The sequence below is a fragment of the Augochlora pura genome, chromosome 7 (assembly GCF_028453695.1).
Source record: "Augochlora pura isolate Apur16 chromosome 7, APUR_v2.2.1, whole genome shotgun sequence".
Classification (NCBI taxonomy): Eukaryota; Metazoa; Arthropoda; class Insecta; order Hymenoptera; family Halictidae; genus Augochlora; species Augochlora pura.
In genome coordinates this window covers 18,311,533-18,331,121 of record NC_135778.1, presented here as the reverse complement: position 1 = coordinate 18,331,121, position 19,589 = coordinate 18,311,533, and the positions used below count along the sequence as shown (strand labels likewise).

At 37.6% G+C, this 19,589-nt stretch overlaps 1 long non-coding RNA gene across 1 annotated transcript in view; it reads left to right on the top strand.

Annotated features, from left to right (window-relative positions):
• The window catches only part of LOC144472887 (uncharacterized), a 432,141-nt gene that overhangs the window by 91,614 nt on the left and 320,938 nt on the right, over positions 1-19,589 (top strand). The window lies entirely within an intron of this gene.

The following is a 19,589-nucleotide window of genomic DNA, read 5'->3' as shown; positions in this document are numbered from 1 at the left end:
CAAGTTTTAGGTACTTTGACTTCTAATTTCCCTTAGAGAAGGTTTTCAACTTCTTGCACGAGCTCTTTCCTATTTTGCTATAACTTCTGACAATGGCATATCAGAGTCCTCGCACGAAAATTGTTCATTGCGCAATGCCATTTTTGATCGTAAGGGGTAAATATTATATAATTATTTGTCTGTAGCACACAAATATGTATATCATGTCAATATCATAAGTATATCATGTTAGGTTATTATATACTTACCGAATGTCATGTATCCTCCGTTTGATTTTATTTTAGAAGCGAACAAACGCCAGCTTATATCACACAGTAATTGTTGCCTCAACGGCACACGAATAAATGACTGAACGACGATAAATGTCTCTTGTTTGACAGAGTTGACAAAACACTGTCAAAGAAATGACTCCCACGCCGATAAACGCTGTACACATGATGTGAAATTGTCTATATTCGACTCTACAATACATTTTTTAAGAATTCTAATATGTAGCGACTACCTCCAACACTCGCCAGCAGATGGATCTATTTTCCGAAAGCTACCTAAGACCGTCTCCGTTCTATAAGGCCCACTCTATATCGATGTTAAAATGAAACGATGTTAAATTATGGAAACATCGGGAAATGGGAGGTTCCCAAGGCCATTTCAAGTAACCTTTTTCTTTGCCGAAATGCAATCCGCGTCTTTGTTAACGAGTTATTAATGAAAAAATATAGCTGCGCTGCAGACGTTAGAATGAGACAACTTCAAGTGACCTTGGGATCGTTGCTTACGGACTGCGTGGGACATTTGCAGCCTGCGTGTGACCATGTAGAAAGGAGTTTCCATAATTTTCACCGTCACAGTTTTTCCCCTCATTGTCTGTGAAAGATCCTTCGGCTGCACAGGATTTCGATACTCCAAAACACTCGAAACATCCGTTCAATTCATTCCCTATTTTATGACTTTCATTGTCAACCAGTCTGGCTTTCCTCTGAAAATCCTTACACCGTGTTGCAGTTTGGAAGCGCTGTTTTTCGTCAGAGTATCTCCGATTTCTTTAAAACCATAGTCTGCGTTGCTACGACGATCGACATAGTCTGCGCGAAGATCTTCGTGCACACCGTAAGTTTTGTTCCAGACTTCATCCCTGCAACTTCGCCGTTTTTTAAAATGTACGCGCCGCGACAACGGTACGAGATATTTTGGGTGTTTGTGCGATACCTACATGAAGGCATAATTCGTGATCAGTGTGAAATAATAGTACAGCAAAAGTGGACGCTAGTGTAATCTGTGTCGTTTTACATACATGGATTGCAATTTCTGGATTACAACATTTACAACTGAATGGGTGAGTTTTTCGTTAATAATATTTGTGAAATTTTTGAAATTAATAGGACATTTCTAAAATCCTTGTTACTTCGAACAAATATTCTCGAGAATGAGATAGGTTTCAGTCGGCTGGCTCGCATACGTAGCAGCAGAAAAAATCGTCAGTATGATTATTAATTTTAATGCGTGGTACGCGTTATTAATTTTAATGAAAGGTTAATAAGTACTTTTATGAATTACCAATTAATAATTACAAGTTTCAGTGTACCAAATTTAATCATGATTACAATGCAGCTTAATTAAATTTTATGAAGCTTAATAAAAGAAAATAATAATTATTACTGATTTATTCTGGTAATGATTCATTTATTAATAACTACAATTATGGCGTTTACTTTCGGCAATCGTGTACAAAACTTAAACACAAAATAATCCATTACGGGCAAATCCTGCTTGAGACATAGAATTACCTTGTAATTCTGGAAAAGTGAAAATAACCTTAAAAGGTTATGTATCGAAACCAGTGCTGGGTAGCGTTCGTTTAAAATTTTTTATTTCATTAAATGATCGATGAAACAAATCGAGCCATTAATCGTCGAAAAGTCGATGATTCAATTAATCACTTGATCAATGCAATCGTCAATCACTGATCAAAGTTATTACTCGTCGAAAAATTGACGCCTGAATTATTCGATTGATAAAAATTGAACGTCAATCGTCGATTGAAAGAAACGATTAATAACTGTTGACTGTTTAATCGGTTTGCAAGGATATTTTCATGCAATTCCGTTAAGAATCATCTTTATCACTTTTATTACTTTATTCTATTTTCTTTTAAATTCGTACTAAATTAGGACTACCACAGTCGTCAATCGCGATTAACAATCGAAGCAAAATTACCTAATTACAATAAACGATGAACAATAAAATAATTAGATTAATGCAAATATAATCGTTAATTGCGATTAATGATTAACATTAGTAATTCAATAATAATCGTCGATTAACTTTTTGTCCAATTCTGATTTAATCTACTTTAATAGAATTTCAATGGTGGCTTTTCATTTGTTGTCGAGATATTCATAAAACCGTAAACGGTTTTTCACAACGGATCTCCATTGAAATTTTATATTAATACATTAAAGGCGGGGGATCTTGGCGAAAGTATGCTAGGTAACGCTTCAAACCACAAAACATACTAAATACAAATGTAGTGCCCATGGATTGCGCATAGATTGCGCAATGAGGATGCAAACCGTACTAATACGACTCCCGCCTTTAAGCTACAGTCGAGATAAATCGTAGTACTACGACTCCCGCCTTTAATGTGTTAAGTCTTCAATCGAAATTCTATAGTAAGTTTATATTATTCATAATTTCGCGTAGATTGTGTCGCAATATATCCCTTTGTTTAATTCTTAACTACTAATGCTGCTAATTACGTGTTGTCTACGTGATAATATAATTGTAAGAAAAATTTGCTTTTATTCTGTCAAGAGAACGCGCGTAACGAGAACGATTAACCCTTTGCACTGGAGTGGCTGCGACGCCATCAAAATTGTTGTAACACGTTCCAAAATTATTTTTACAAAAATTGTTGGAAGTGTAATTGTTATCACAAAGACTCAATTTCATACGCATAAAATGAATTTTGTTATGTAAAATGGAAATACTAAAATAATAATTATTATATTCTAAATAATAATTATTACAGATCTGCAGTTGATATGGCTTCGAGTGCAAAGGGTTAATATTGACGTTTATTTATTTTATGTCGACGATAATGCGATAAACGTTAGCGGTCTTTGAAACACCGCTACGCGTTCCATTCGTCTACCTGCACACCCTTGAGCAAAGTTCTTGGTACTACGAGACACCAAGATATCGGTTTTAAGATCAATTCAGTCGTGATCGTGATTGTACACGCATTAGGCAGCCGCGCCCGCATCGGGGCGTCTCGTAAACGCGTAAACAGATCGCGCGTGAATTCGGTGGTTCATAGTTCCCCGGCGCATCCCCTTCGCAAGACATCAGAGTCAGAGAGAGCTCGTATTAGAGTACGACCCGGCGTTAAACTCGGGGTGGTATGGCCGCTTAGATGCAGGCGTGTGTATCATCCAGCCAGGATATTGGCGTTCGTCATCGACCGTGGACCTATGGAGAGACGACCATACAACTGCGCTTAAGGAACGTTAATCACGACGATTCACCGTGCCATTCGAGTTCGGGGTACATTCAATTCCAGGCCGAATTATTTGCAGACTCGAATGGAAACAACGAGCACGCTTGGTTTACGCCTACCTGCAAAATTAGAACCCGGCCATAGAGAAACCTTCTCGATTTGCGAGGGATAGAGAGAGGCGTGTGTAACGTTCTGCTGGAGGCGCATTATAACCGGTGACGTACCGTCTCCACAAAGCCAGCTGGTCATCCCTCCTAAGCTTCTAGCCAGTGATCTTATACCCCATTCTGACAGTGGCCCTGTGTGTGCATGTTCCTGACAAACCGTGCCCTGATATCCGGACAATAAATTGTTCCTATCACCAGCCAGCAGTGATAGGCTCACTTGTCTAATGAAGGTACACCGTGTGATGGCCCTTTGTTGGCTGCCCATTCATGATTCCTCCTGCTTTTCGTACTTTTACGGTATTAACCCTTTACAATCGAGCTACGACTCTACGACTCCATTAAAATTGTTATAACACGTTCCAAAATTATTTTTATAGATTTCGCCAAAGCTTAGATTTCAAAAAATTGTTGAAAGTGTAATTGTTATATGAGTCGCGAGACTCAATTTCACACGCATAGAGTAAATTTTCTTATATAAAATGGAGATGCTAAAAGCCAGAAAAATTATTTTAGATTTGCAATTGAAATGGCTTCGAGTGCAAAGGGTTAATGCTACTGGCCACTTTTTGGATCCAAGTTTGTCACAAAGGGCATAGCCGATTAAGATGGTCAAAACTGCCTTTAGAGACCAATAAAAATTCATCTGTGCAAAATTTTAACCCTGTAACTTGTCCGCGAGGGTAGTTACAGGGTAAATTAGATTTCGAAATTTTCCGGCATTTTTTCCCCTATAGCGACTTTCTAAAATTTTGAAAAAAATGTTACTTATTTTGGACACCAAGCCACATGTTATAGAATATTTTCAGATTTTTCGGTTGCAAGCTGTGATTATCAAATATGAAAAACTAAAAAATAATTGGATAATTGAAGATTTCTCGAAAACTAACATATTAGCTATTTTTATATTAATTTCCTGATTAGGTACTATCACGGCTAGTGTACTCAATTTTTCTCAGATTTTCTGCTCGCCTGCAACATCGTTAAAAAAAAAATGGAAACCGAATGTGTCAATGTTATTTGCTGTCAGAAAAAAGCTACTACTTGTCTAGTTTACCGCAAGTGTGGATGAAGTAATTTTAAACGTTATTGCATCGAAACAAACAATTTTAAAACTTCATACAATTTTCTATCATAAAGTTAAATTACTATAGATAAAAACATAGATACGCGTTTCAATTTCTTAATAACTCTGCAGCAGAATAAAAAACAGTAATAAGTCTCTGTTCAATTATATGTAAACTGTTTTGGCATATACCTTCATTGGAGAAAATTCTTATCATTCTCCCCGAATAACTATCTTAAATATTTATCATAATTTAGTTCCCATAAACTATTCGCATTTTATAAAAATAATCTTAACTCGTGTGGCTACACGAGATCTCATGCTTATTAAAATTAAGACTTCACAATGGAGGAAAAACTTTCATTCGAAAGTATGTATAGTTCCAATATGTATAAAGTTCCAATATGTTGCTAAGAAATTCCTTGCATATTGTCCCATAACAGAATTGTTGAGTTAACGAAGACGTTTTCAGAAAAGTATTTTGAAAACCGTTTTCACTGTTCCCGCCGCGTGTTCAGAATTTTAAGGATCAAAATCAACGGCGCTACGATCGAAGTTGGGTATTTTGAAGTTAATTATATCTGGCAGTAATAGCGCCCATTCCACACGCATGATTGAGTAATTGCTTGCTGCAACGTTCCAGCGAGGACTGGATCAATTACACGCGCTGGTATGTTTTCACAAGGTATCTACACACATGGAAGACGGCTCTGTAACGTACTTATTTAACTAATTGAAATATAACATAGCTTCCCTTTGAATTTACGGTTCATTGTAATTGCAACTGAAGAATTTGCATCTGAAGAATTTGCATCTGAGTGCTATTGCATTCCGTTTCATTCGTTTCACGAAACGTCCGAATACCGATCAAGAATGAAAGAGAATACCTGCTTTTCGCTAGAGGAATATTCAGATTTTAATCGAAAAATATTTACGACCACGTCTGTCCATATTTTATCATTAATACTTCAAAATTTAATATTGTATAATGATTGCAATTCACATAGCGATATTGTGAAATCATCTAATTTCAAGTTATTTCGTCTCTGAAACGAGATTCTATTAATTATTGTTCTATTAATTATTGATATAATAATTTGAATTCTAATAATTTTCTAACATATTTTATATCATTAATATAGTATTGTTATGTTATAATATAAAATAATATATTGCTATATTTATACACAGGCAAATTGCTTAACATTGTAAATTGCAATTTACAAAATTTGTAAAATCAGCAATACATATATATATATATTGCTAACGTTTAACTTAGAACATTCACTGTGTCACTCATGATTTGCAAATTTCAAAATGATGATTTTGATATTTGATTTATGTCACTATTACGATATGTAGCAAAAGTATTTTGAGTAATTATTTAATGACTTTATTATTACATTGTACATAAATCCTATAGATAAATGAAGGTAGCCTGCACTTAAATTAAAATATTTATTAAAATAATGGTTTCTGGGCGTACATATGTTCATGCATTTTTGTAATTAACCTTTACTGCGAAGATAAAAACAATAATTTAATTTGGTCGGCAAGAAATATACAACTTAGTGAGCAACAGTTCTCCTTGTTCCTCGCAATGGAGAGAATAACGCTACCATCGTTCTGATTCATACGTAGCGGACGGTGATCAGAGGGATCGCATCAAAAGAACACCCAGCTCCGATTACGATTAGAAACATCGTCGCGATATTGTAACAGCGCAGGGTGCAATCAAGGCGCGAGGGAAGCTCGATTGAGATTGGCTGGATTTAAGGATCATTAGTAGACGCGCAGCGCTACACGTAGGTAGATGAGTAAGCTGATTGAGTTTATCGGATCGGCGAATTGCCAACCGTCTCCTGTGCGCGAGGAACCCCACTTTCATTTCCTATTCTTGCCCGTTTCTCAATTCCTTCTTCTCGACCGATCCGTTTCTCTTTTCCCGTGCCGTTCGCCCCCCCCCCCCCCCCCCCCCGCGCTTCTATCCACATCTACCCGATAAAAGTTCAATAATCCCTAGGACCGAGTGTAATCCAGAACTACCGATAATCTAGGCTTCCGTTAATTTATTATTCACCGGACAATGCGCCCCCGACCGATAGAACACTTTAACTTACCACTCGGTTCGAGTGGGACGAGTAGCCCGGTTAAATTGCATAAAGACAGCCCCCCCCCCCCTCTCCTTTCCCACTTTGCTCTGTGCCTTTTCTTCGTTTTCATTAGATCGAGCTCTCTCCGTGCACGGTGCGTCTGCAGTTCTTATTGTGCAACCCCGATACGTTGTACAACACGGCCCGCGAACACGGCTTCGAGAATAGAAACCGAATTTCGGATGAATAGTGGAATTTCAGTTCCACCATTCATCCGGCTATAACGTATTGACCTTCGAGTGACCATTGATGGAGATATTTTTCAGGAAGCTTCGTTTCATCAGCGTAGACAGTATTTATAGTATTGGTACTGCGATAGTTAGTCAATGCTGAACCTGCCAGAGTCAAGTTAACCCCTTGCCGTATTTTGACGAGTCTGACTCGTGATTATGATATCTAACAATAATCTGTTAAATATAAATGTTACTTCATCTTTTTAAGTCGAAATAAAATTCTGTCTTTTTCCCACTAATATTTCAGCGCTGAAGTAATTGCTAGAAATATTAATTTTATTTCTCCTCTAAGATATTATTCCAATCGAAAATTATTTAGTCATTGCAACTGCGAAGATAAAAGTACTGCAAGGGGTTAATTGGTCTCCTATGTTACAATTCTACAAAGTTTAGTAAAACAAAATTATTAAAATTTTCGAATCCTTCAGATGTAGCAGTTATTTTCTAACTTTTAACCCTTTGCACTCGAAGCCATTTCAACTGAAAATCTAAAATAATTTTTCTGGCTTCTAGCGTCTCCATTTTATGTAACAATATTTATTTTATGCATATGAAATTCAGTCTCGTGACTGATATAATAGTTACACTTTTAACAACTTTTAAATCTAAGGAACTTTCGAACTTTGACGCATGTTTTGGGATAACAATTCACTTTTTTCTGTTTACCTTCCAATGTCATCTTCCACTGCAGATGTCGTGCTGCATGCTAATAGGTATGCTTTTGTTTTTACTGTTAATTTGTGATCACTTCAAGTTATTAACTTCGCAATGGATACCGAGCAAGTTCGTGCAATATTCTTATATCAATATAAACTGGGTCATAAAGCTGCAACTGCGACTCGTAATATCAACAGTGCATTTAGAGAAGATGCCGTAGATGAACCCACGGTGCAGGGTTGGTTCAAAAAATCTCGAAGTGGAGACAAGAGCCTCGAAGATGAAGATGGTCGGGGACGCCCTTCTCTCGTCGACAATGACCAACTGAAGGCACTAGTTGAAGCTGACGCACGAACAACGGTTCGACAACTTGCACGGAAGTCAGATGTAAGCCATCCAACAGTTATGGACCACCTGAGACAGCTAGGAAAGTCGAAGAAGCTGGACAAATGGGTGCCGTATGAGTTAAGCGTAGACCTAAAGAATCGTCGTTCGACCACGCGTCGCACAATTAACGCTACAAAAGTTGAATGAATTGGGATATGAAACCCTGCCCCATCCCGCATATTTCCCGGATCTGTCGCCAACCGATTACCACTTCGTCAAACATCTCGACCACTACTTGCAAGGGAACGTATTTACCAAGCAAGCTGCTGCTGAAAGTACGTTCGAAGAATTTATCAATTCCAAAACAACAGAATTTTACGCTACTGGAATTAACAAACTGTCAATTTATTGGCAAAAATGTGTAGTTTGTAATGGATCTTATTTTGATTAAAAATACTTATTCCGATTTGTGATGTGTCGATTTAAAGATATAGTTTGGAAACCGACATTATTTTCCGACCAATCTAATAACAAAAAACACTGACCAATGAGAGGCGAGACAGTACATTTAGAGGAAACGAGCTTTGTATAAGATAGCAGTTGAAGAGAGGCACTCGTCCACTGTATTGATAAAGTGTATACGATATCAATAATTGGCAATCAATTCATTGAAATGTTCTTCCAATTTTCTACAATTTCTGTAATGTAAAAGTGTTTTTTATTTTTGTCATGCCGTGACGAAAATAGCTATGCAAATTGAATTGCTACATTCGTCTCGGACAAACCGGAACGAACGTTTACTCAAGGTATGTGCGAATCTGCAGAGACGGTTGTTATTCGCACCGAACAGCAGCAGCAGCAGCAGCAGCGGCAGCAGCAGTAGCAGCAGCCTCTTTACACGCATAAGTTTTAAAACCACCTACGAAGCTTTTACAGCCTCGTGAACAAACACAGTTATCTCACTGTTAGCTTTCATTCTGTCACGTGGCATGTGTAAAGGCACACAGGACACACACACATAGATAATCCATCGCGTGAAAGCTGTGGTGGTGTAGAAAGCAACTTTATGGTTTATCATCGCCCTTGTGAGCGAAGCCACTGGGTTTATAGTTTATAGCGACTATTTTCGAGTTATTGTGCTCTTCAAATTAGAACCGAATCGAGATCCGTTTTGTCAATAGGGGGTGAAACGAAAACGATACAATATAGATAGGTAGAATGAAATAATAATATAGATTCGCTAGAAATTAGTTTTGTTTCTTTGTTTTATATATTTGTATTTAAATGTAAGACGAATGTAAATGTATAACAGTACAGAATATGAATACATAATATATGAATATATAATATGAATTATGGTAGTAGTAGAGGCTAAATATCTATCCCTGAAAACGCCATAATATTTAACACAAAAGTACGTATCGAAATGAAATTATTGTTAACGATTACCTTCAGCTTCATAATGGTTTCTTTAAACAGACTTTCGATAGATAGTTAACTTTTCATAAATTAAGGAACGGCCGGTACCAAATTTCGTTATTTTGCGATCTCGGTTTATCAATGTATTCAGCTAACAAATGCAAGAGATACGTTAGTCCTGAAAATACGAACGCAAAAACTTTGGCTCGCTTCTCTCTTGAAAAACTTTACAGGTGCACGCGACTCAGTGACCGACTATAAAACCGTTCTTCTTTTCCCGTCAATAACATCGGGGTTCCTCAAACTTTTTTCATTTCATCGCATCATGTCCATCATTTTCTTGCAGTGCCGAAGTAAACAAGATTGTCGCCTGTTACTGAACGTCTCGATGATAGACCGCATAAAGTAGTTTGTCACAGCGTTAGAGCACATTCGCCAGTTCCTGGCGGATAGACCGTGTCCTCGTTCAGGTGCACGATCAACAAAAGCTTCTTCGCGAGAGTTCTTTGTTTCTTTTGAAACAGGTTTTGTTATAAATTACTGGGTTGTCAGTAGATTAAGTATATTAAAAATTTGTTATTTAATATGAAAAGATTGTATGTATACAAATACTGAATACATATATCAACAAAATAAATAGATAATGCATATAATTACAATTATACGTCTAAAGATAATTTGAGACAATAAAACTAGGCATACAAGAAATAATTAAACCATTTGACAATGAAAAGAACCAGCGTTTAATTCCTTCAATGAAATAAATCTATTCGCCTATTTGTATTTTTGTCGTGAATTTTAAATCAGTTCAGAGCCAACGAAATTGTTGTCCATAATACTGTATTTTCTGGGTGATAGGGGTTACTTTTTCTGTTTTATATTTTTCATTGTTTACAAATGACAAAGACTCTAGATCACGATTATGTTACGAAGAAATATTGATTGTTAATTTGTTTACATCGCTCGAATCAGTGTACGCTGTGACGTGGCAACTGCAACAGCTCTCGGTGACGAACGATAAATTTAGCCGAGCATAGATAAACGGGAGAATATTTTTCGCTGGTTGGCAAGCCGTCTGGACGGATCCCCGAGGACTTGTACCGTCTCCCTGGGGGAACCGGATAGCGCGATCCATCCCGGCATCGGAAAATGTCCTTCAATGCGCGAAGAATTTCAGCGGCGGCTCTGCCGTCGGGGTAGACCGGTTTCTTCATTTTCCGTTCCTCCGATATGTCGGCGGGAAGGTCCGCTCGAATTTTCAAGTCTTTCTACCTCACAAACCTGACAATGCTCGACGTGGACAGAGAGTCTCTTCAGCGCCGGCAGCGGCGTGGTGCCCCATAACCGTCATCGACGGCGGTTCTCGTTTAGCTTGATGGAGGTGCCCCTACCCTTGTCCATTTCCGGTGTCTTCGAGCGTGCAGAAGGAATGTCCCACGGGGTCAATAGCTCGCTCGCTCGCTCGATCCTCCGAGAGATCATCCGGCTCAGCGAGCATCCGCGCGCCCCTCGTCGCTCCTCTGGATCTCCTTCTTCTCTTCCGCGCAACTGTTTTTTCGAAACTTCCTCGCTGCTAATGACGGTTCAAACCGGATCGTCATATTTTACGGTAACGTCGTCCCGTATTATCGAACCTCCGCGGAGAGGCTAGCACTCGAGAATCGATCACGCTCCGGAACAAGCGAGGAAGAAGCGCCGAGGGGAACGGTTGCCGAGTTTTTCTAGCTTCGCCGGCGTTTACGATGTATTTAACTCGAGACTCGCCCCCGCCGTGAGAGATCTTTACGGCGAGAAGTTGATCCGCCGCGCTGCGCGAACTACACAGGTCCGCCAACTTTTTTCGGCGTGCTCTCGCTTCCAAAGCCTAACTAATCGACGGGAGAAGCGACCGGGAATAGTGCAGCTAGAGTGTAGCAATATTAACTTTAAGAGAATATTAATTATACAACAATGTAGGAAAGTAGTCTTCTCTCTCTTCAATCTGTCTTCTTTTTCCTTCGCTATTTATTAATTGTTATATCCTTTCAAATAATAAGCTTCGAAATATTGTAGCGTAATGTAATGTCCGAAGATACGAATATATGATCTAAGGTTCGAAGATATAATCCACTGGATTATAGTTAATCTTTTATAATCTTCTTTTAATCTAATTATAATCTTAAATCAGGTTAAGCTACTTATGCAAGTTTTTATTAACACCTTTTTAGAGTTGAAAACAGTTTTCAACGTCGTAAACGATTATTAAGGGATAGTCGTAATGAAATGCAAGCTTTAGTATAGTAATTTAACACACATATATTGTTTCATTTAATCTAATTTCGTTTTTATCTATTAGATACTAGAAATAGAATAGATAAAAAAATTACTAATTTGCTTTTTTAAATAACAACCATGTGGAAATAAGTCATATCTACAATGGTGTCCATAATTGCAAACTCAAAGAAACTTTTACATTGTTAATGATATACCGACCAAAACTTAACTAATATTATATAATAGGAAACCAAAATTATTTATTATTTCCACTACAGACATATAGAAATCTAATATTTCCGAATAATAATAATAATCCTATTAGCAGTTCGCAGGTTTAATGAAATCGCGAGGACATTAAAAGGTATGGTGAAATTTTCAGTCGATAATGCGACTGACCCGCCTTGCGAGCGGATTCCGTAACGAATGACAGGTCGTCCCGCGCAGCTTCGTTAAGTCGAAAGCATCCAACGTGGAAGACAATTTTTAACGATACGACGCGACAGAAACTATAATTCAGCCGGCTGCCGTTCGGATCGACAGCCGGAGGACATTCTATTAAATTGTCCAATTAAGTCGGAATGCGCGGAGTCGCGTAAAACGGCAAAGTAAATTGTTCACCATACGCAGCCAATTCGGCGCGTTCCGTCGACAGTTTGACGCGGTCGTTTCATTCAGGGCCGAAAGTATAATTGGCCGTTCGAGAGAGAGCGCTCGTAAAAGAGTTAGCGTCCGCGCGAATTCGGAAAATCCTGGAACAGATTAACACTCGGCCGATTTCATAATAAAACAAATACGCGTAACGATTTTCTCTTACTACGGATGCTCAAACAAAATTGGGAAACCTCTTCGAAATCATCGGCGAAACTGTTTGCACAAAATAGCATTCTACTCGAAACAGTGCCAATTGTAATCAATAGTCTTCAGAAAATAAAACGAGACTTTCGATTTGAAATCAAATCATAGAATTGTGTTTGGAGAAACTTTTAAATTGCTATCGGTGAAAATAGCGATCCAGAGGATATTATTAAATAAAATTACATTGTTTAAGATGTTAGTAACGCGTAAGTCTGTCTTTATATTGACATTATTTTCTACTATTCGTTTTCTGTTCAAACTGATGCGTAAGGATTGCAAAAGACGTTACAGTGTTTATGGAACTAGATTCTTTACTTACTAGATTTTTTAAGCTTTTTAACTTTAGTGACACATTTTATTATAATATTTTATGTATGTATCAAGAAATATGTAATTAATATGAAAAATGTATTAATTACCTATAGGCGGTTTAGAATTTTCTTGGGAAATCCTTATTAATATTCTGATCGTGCTACCTGAACATTTTTGTAATTCTAATAATATTGCTACAAATATCGTCTAATTTATTTGTTTAATGTACCGATAGGAGTTAAGAAACTTTACATATCGTCACAGTCTGATATTTCAATATACATACGTCTTATTAAATATAAAAAGTACGTATTACAAGATGTTTCCAACGCATTGTTTATATTGCAATATTGTTTTATTTAATGCACATGAAATAAAAAATTGTTGATACAAATCAAATGAAAGAAAGGAAAAATAAAATGAAATTAAGGTATTAAAAATTTATATAAGTATGAAATTAATGTTTTTATCGACGCAATGCAAATTTTGATCGAACGTTAAGAATGTTTGTTACACTTAAGGATATACATCTATGTAACGCGTCTCTTAATGTTTTCTGATAAACACATAAATAAGAATTTCGAGAATCACGTTTACCCTTTTGACCGAACATTTCCTATCAGAGGGAAGTTTTCTGCGTGGAAACCAATTTCACGAGTAAAATCTATTCATAGTAAAGCAGTTTCTGGCATGGTGTTTAAACTGTTCCATTCGCTGGCCTCCAGAACTGGAAAATGCTATAGACCTTTCAAAACTGTCTTTCATATCTTATATCCGTACACGCATACGCCGAAATGTGTTCATGGTTGCATTCAGGGCGCAGTTCGGATCGGCGTGCTTATGAACGTGAAATGGCCCTAGACTTCATTCAAGGATTCGAAATTTTCCATTTGTACAGAAAACGGGGCTCCCACGGTCGGACGTTCGAAAATTTTCGAATGGCTTCGAGTGCCCTCGGTTACACGGCCGTTCCATTATGTCGCAAACAAAGTATCAAGGGCGCCCACTATATTAGGACTCGCTTTAGTCACATTTTCACGAGAACGGCGCCGCTGTTTACCTTTTCTACGTCACACGATTGTTCGAGCCAGACCAGGAAAGAGACAATTTGAATTACAAATTCACGTCCGCCGCCAGGCACTTTACTATTGTTCTCGTCCCCGACGAGTGCCGCGTATCCATAATAATAACTCCCAAAATTCGAAAATGTAATTGCCGCTAATTTTGCCGACGGGCACACACGCAACTTTCCGGCCTATTAACTTTCCTCGGGAAAAGCGTATCGAACCGCATATAACGTTTCCCAATTGCTCAAGTATGAACGTTTATAATTCTCTTCATATCTAAAGGAGAAACACATTTCTAAGCTCGCACAGGCAACTAATACTTTCTGCATCATAAATTGAGAAGCGTACTAATATTAATGGCCTTTATACAACGAAATTATCGGATGGCCAATCTCCGAGCCTGTTGTGGTTGAAGATAATAAACATAAAAAATAAAAATTATATAAATTTCCATAAAATCGAAACAAGCGTTCGGATTCACTTCAATGTACAAAAGCGATAATAATGAGTCAATTTTTAAAAATGCGATTATTTGCATCTTAAATGCTGCGACATAATTACAGGATATCCCAAAAATCACTCGCAATCGGGAAATGGAGGGTTCCTGAGGTCATTGGAAGTAAATTAAAAGTCACTCGTAAACGAGAAGTAAGTACAGTTACTCGATTTAATATTCGGTCACCATGATACTTGCGTCAATATTGCTCTATTATGTATCTAATGTACAATTGAAAATTTTAATATTTTTTAATTTTTTAAAAATTGATTTTACAAACGAAAATTTTGAAAAAATTGTCAAATGTGTACTTAACCACTTCGGTACGAGCGTCGACTATAGTCGACGGCCACAGATGAACACGCACAGCCGAGTGTCGACTATAGTCGACGGCCGTGATATGAACGCACACGGCCGAGCATCGACTATAGTCGACTATAGTCGACTGCCAAGAACTTTTGCCTTATCTCTACAATTGCAGTGTTTACGTCCAGAAATACACATAAATAAGCTTTTCTCGTCAAAGATCTGTAAAAGAGCAAAACGGATTCACTGTCGATGCACGAAGTAGCATGCGAATGGTGAGTGCCGGCTGTGGGCACAATTTCGTGGCCGATGCGCGCCGTACCGAAGTGGTTAAAGATTTAAAAAGAAAGAAAGCTCACATTTTTTTCTTAATGTTTTGTCGAATAGAATAGGAGAAATAGAGTTACAACCGTAAATCGCGCCGAACCCTGTAACCACTTCAGTGGTAGAAATACCAAGCTGTCAATTGCGGGGAAAACTTTTCTTTGGCGAATCTATCGATTGGTACATGCCAAGTCCAATTCCACTAGGGGACACTTTTATCATGCTTATTCGGCCAGACCCTTTACTGATATTCGTCTACAACATTTCATTGCATTTCGTCGTCGTCTGAAGGTTGATACTGGTACAGAAGCCACATATCAACTTCGTTCTTTAATCATTTCAAGTTGAAAATAACGTAATAATATCCTTTAAATTCTATAAATGTTCTTACTGATTTTTTACCAGATTTACTCATTTTTGTAACAAATGAATAAAAGTGCCGTTTAAAATAAACCTTCATTTTTTTCAAGGAAACCTTGTAATTTATTTAATATTATTTGACTGTAGTAAGATCATAATAGTAGACAGAGTAAAATTTTATACTTATTGTGTTAATTTGTAAATACTATACATGCATAAGAATCTGTAATTAAATATCTTTGAAATTTTTTGCTACAGACGTACAATCTTTTATATGTTTTCAAGGGGTTTTGTTATTTTGAGAACCAATTTAATTGAATCATTTTGTATATCTGGTGCAAATTGTGACGAAGCATTTATCATCGTCATTACTGCATAATTGTATTCGAGATACCTGATACGAATGCAATATGCAAATAGTAACGAATACATTTATGAATAAAAATATGGTTCTCGTTTATTTCACAATAAAAAATGTAATACAGTGAAATATATACATATAATTGCTGATTAATTTATTCAGAAATAGAATAATACGTCGTCAAACATATAGTTGCTGCTTAATTTATTCGTAAAGAAAGTGATAGAATGTCAAATATATAATTGTTGCTCAATTTATTCATAAATAAGCTGTTGATATTAAAACACAAATGATTGATAACTGAACCTAATGCATGCAATCTACTAATTTTGATAAACTTATTCAACACTCGGATGAAACAAATTAAAAAATCAAATATTAACCCTTTGCACTCGAAGCCATTTTAAGCTTAAATCCAAAATTGCTATTTCGACCAGCTATAGTATAGTACTTAGTATAATTTGCTATATGTGATTGAGTCTTGTGACTCGTAAAACTGTTATGCTTTTAACAGAAGGGTATTTAATAGCGTCAGCATTATTTGGTTAATTATATAACAATTTTCATTGGCGCTTCAGATGCGCCACTCGAGTGGTAAGGGTTAAATGACTAACATGTACAGAAAATGATTACGTTTAATTTCCAAAGGAGAAATGAAAAATTCAATTTCAGCTATAATTTGTCGAACAGAGTTCATCGTTGGATTGTTATACAATTTTACCTGGCAGCATAAAATTCTCTTTTACAGTTTAATTATAAACTTCTCGAATTGGCGAATGCTACATTTTATGTTACATTACCTCTTTGGGAGAATAATATTCTCATCATCCACGGCAAATCGAAATGTTCCAGTAATTATAAAATATTGCGCTGTTGGTTATCGCGCATTCTAGCTCTGGAAATCGTGGTTTTCATTGATTAAGATTTACCGCTCTCCCTCAAGAACGATTTAAATCGAAAACGTTTTTCACGGACGCTTGTACATCTGTTTCCGCGTTGCCCAGCAGTCTGCTTCTCGTTCGCAAATTACGTTGGACGAGAGCAGCGAAGTATTAAGCTGTATCTAATTCGCGAATCAACAGATTCAACCGCGGTCTCGTCTCTGGTCAAAGGTGTTCGTAAACTTTCGAGGGGGGGGGGGGGGGGGGGGGGGAGGGGCTGGCTGGCTGGCTGGCTGGCACGGCAAACGAGTTAATCTGTAAATTTTACCGTGCTAGAGTTCCTTTGGAGGGGACGGTCAACGCACGGTCGTCTCTCCCTACTTCTCTGTTACCCTTTGCATAAATATTTCATCCGTCGAGTGGTGGTTGCGCGATGTCGGCACCCTTACTTGATTGTAATTGAAATATTTTTAATTACTCCAATGAAGACGGGGATATTCGGTTTTGAAGTACACATATCTCGGCGAAAGAGATATTTGCGAGTGTAAAATCGCCTGCACGAGATCGAGCGAAGATATTTCAGACGCGTATGTTGTACGCGATGCGAGCGAGTGAATTCGATTTGAGCGCGATGTCACGAAGTTCATGGATGAACGGGTTGCTGAAGGAACAGGTTGCTGAAAAACTCAGCGGCGCGTTTAAATATTGCTACCTCAAAAGGTGATCAATAAGATGAAAACATGCAGCTTCTGGTTCCCGGTGAATTCAATCATTTTATGCGATGCTGGCTCACAAATTTTAGTTTAATATTCGTTTCGCTATATGCGTAGTGCAGCAAATATCTACTAAATTATGGTCAAATAAATTAACGAGCTAAATCAACCCTCCCCGAAATGCTAATTTCACGAATACATCAAATAGTTTCAATTTACAATTTATTGCAAATATGTACGTACTCGTTGCGGTAAATATTTTATTCTAATTTTAGAAAAACTTAAACGATTCAGCAAATTAGAATAATCAATGTTTAATTTACATTCCGTCATATTTGATACAAGCTATTTTTAGCAATCTGTAGTTATTTTACAATTTATATTTTTGTTTCTTTTCAGATGTTGAGTTCTCTTAGAATTAATTAATTAACAAGAATGAATTAGCAAATTTCACCAATTGGAATGAGTTTGTTAAAGGCAGTTATTGCTGTATTTTGATTTTACGTATTGCAATTACGCGTGTGTGTATCTTTTTAACCATTCAAATTACATCGCTATGTCTTATTTGCAATAAGTAAACATATTTATTTAATAGTTGCAATGTAATATATTTAGCATATTTAGTATATGTGTATGTACATGTGATACATGGATAATAGTATATAAACATAAAAATTACCAATATTTTAATGCTGTAATTACATGAGATATTTATTACACTTATCAAATGTGATGGAAATAAATAGAAGAGCAACTTGTTTTCTCAATATTTGTACATTACAGTGAATACACTTTTGACTCTGGACTTTTTTGGATACTTTTTTGACTCTGGATTTTTCGTTTCCTTGACTTTATTTCCTTACAACAAATAACTGGGACTTCTCAGTAAACGAGCCGAGGGCCACTGCACACGTGGCCGGAGGTAAATGAGTTTGTGCGGATTTTTTAAAGGAATGCGTGGACTGGCCGATGCCTCTTTCATCACCGGGTCGCCACCTAGTAGGATAGGTTTCGCGGACTGGCCGTTGCCTCTTTCATCAACGGCTCGCCGCCTAGGTGTAAAGGTAGGATAGGTGTGGACTGACCATTGCCTCTTTCATCAACGGGTCGCCACCGGGTGTAAAGGTAAAAGGTTTCGTGGACTGGCCGATGCCTCTTTCATCACCGGGTCGCCACCTAGATAGGAAATTCGTGGACTGGCCGTTGCCTCTTTCATCAACGGGTCGCCATCTGGGGGATAGGTTTTGTTCACGGACTGGCCGTTGCCTATTTCATCAACGGGTCGCCGCCTTAGGAGGAAATTGCGTGGACTGGCCGTTGCCTATTTCATCAACAGGTCGCCACCTGATTGGGTAATGGGGTTTTGGATTGACTCTAATTTTGCCTCGTAACTTCAAAAGAAATATTAGTAGACACGCCTCGAGCGGTAAAGGTGTATCTTTGTGAGATCGTTACCAACAACTGACTCGAACTGGGAGATGGAATGAAATAAACTTGTACACTGAATTGAAAGTAAAAACTAATATAATCTAACAACTTCAGTCTATTACAAGTGCGTAAGTGTAGTGTAAGATTCGCGATGGTCCTAAGACACGCTCCCTGGTTTTCGCACCAAGTCGGCGGGGGTTAACTATTGCTCGAAGGAGAACTCGGCTCGATCTTGCTACGTCTCGCGTCGCGATTTGACTTGAAACTGCCCGATGAGAAGAAAAATCTTAGCCTTTTTATACGCAGCTGAACTAAAAGATTTGGTAGTGGGGACCGGGCCTACGTGACCCAGATCACACCGCGGATGGTAGCGAGAATCGGGGATGTATGACCCTTATTGAACTCGCGCCTATACGGCGAATTAGATATTCTATTTTTGAATGAAAGGACCGCGTTCACCGCCGACGTTATCTCACGTATGCCTTCAAGAAGGAAAGAAAAAACGTCGGGAGGAAATCTCCGTACGTAACAAAACATAGTTAATGTTAATAGATTACTTTATAATTTAAAGATATTCAAAGAAAACTGGTTGTGCCAATACTTTTTCGACCCACTGTGCATAGAAAATATTGCAAAATCTGTTCTCCACGCAGTCGCAATAGATCAATAAGTTTCGGTGAATGGTAAGTATTAAAAGCATTCCGGATGTTTAGTC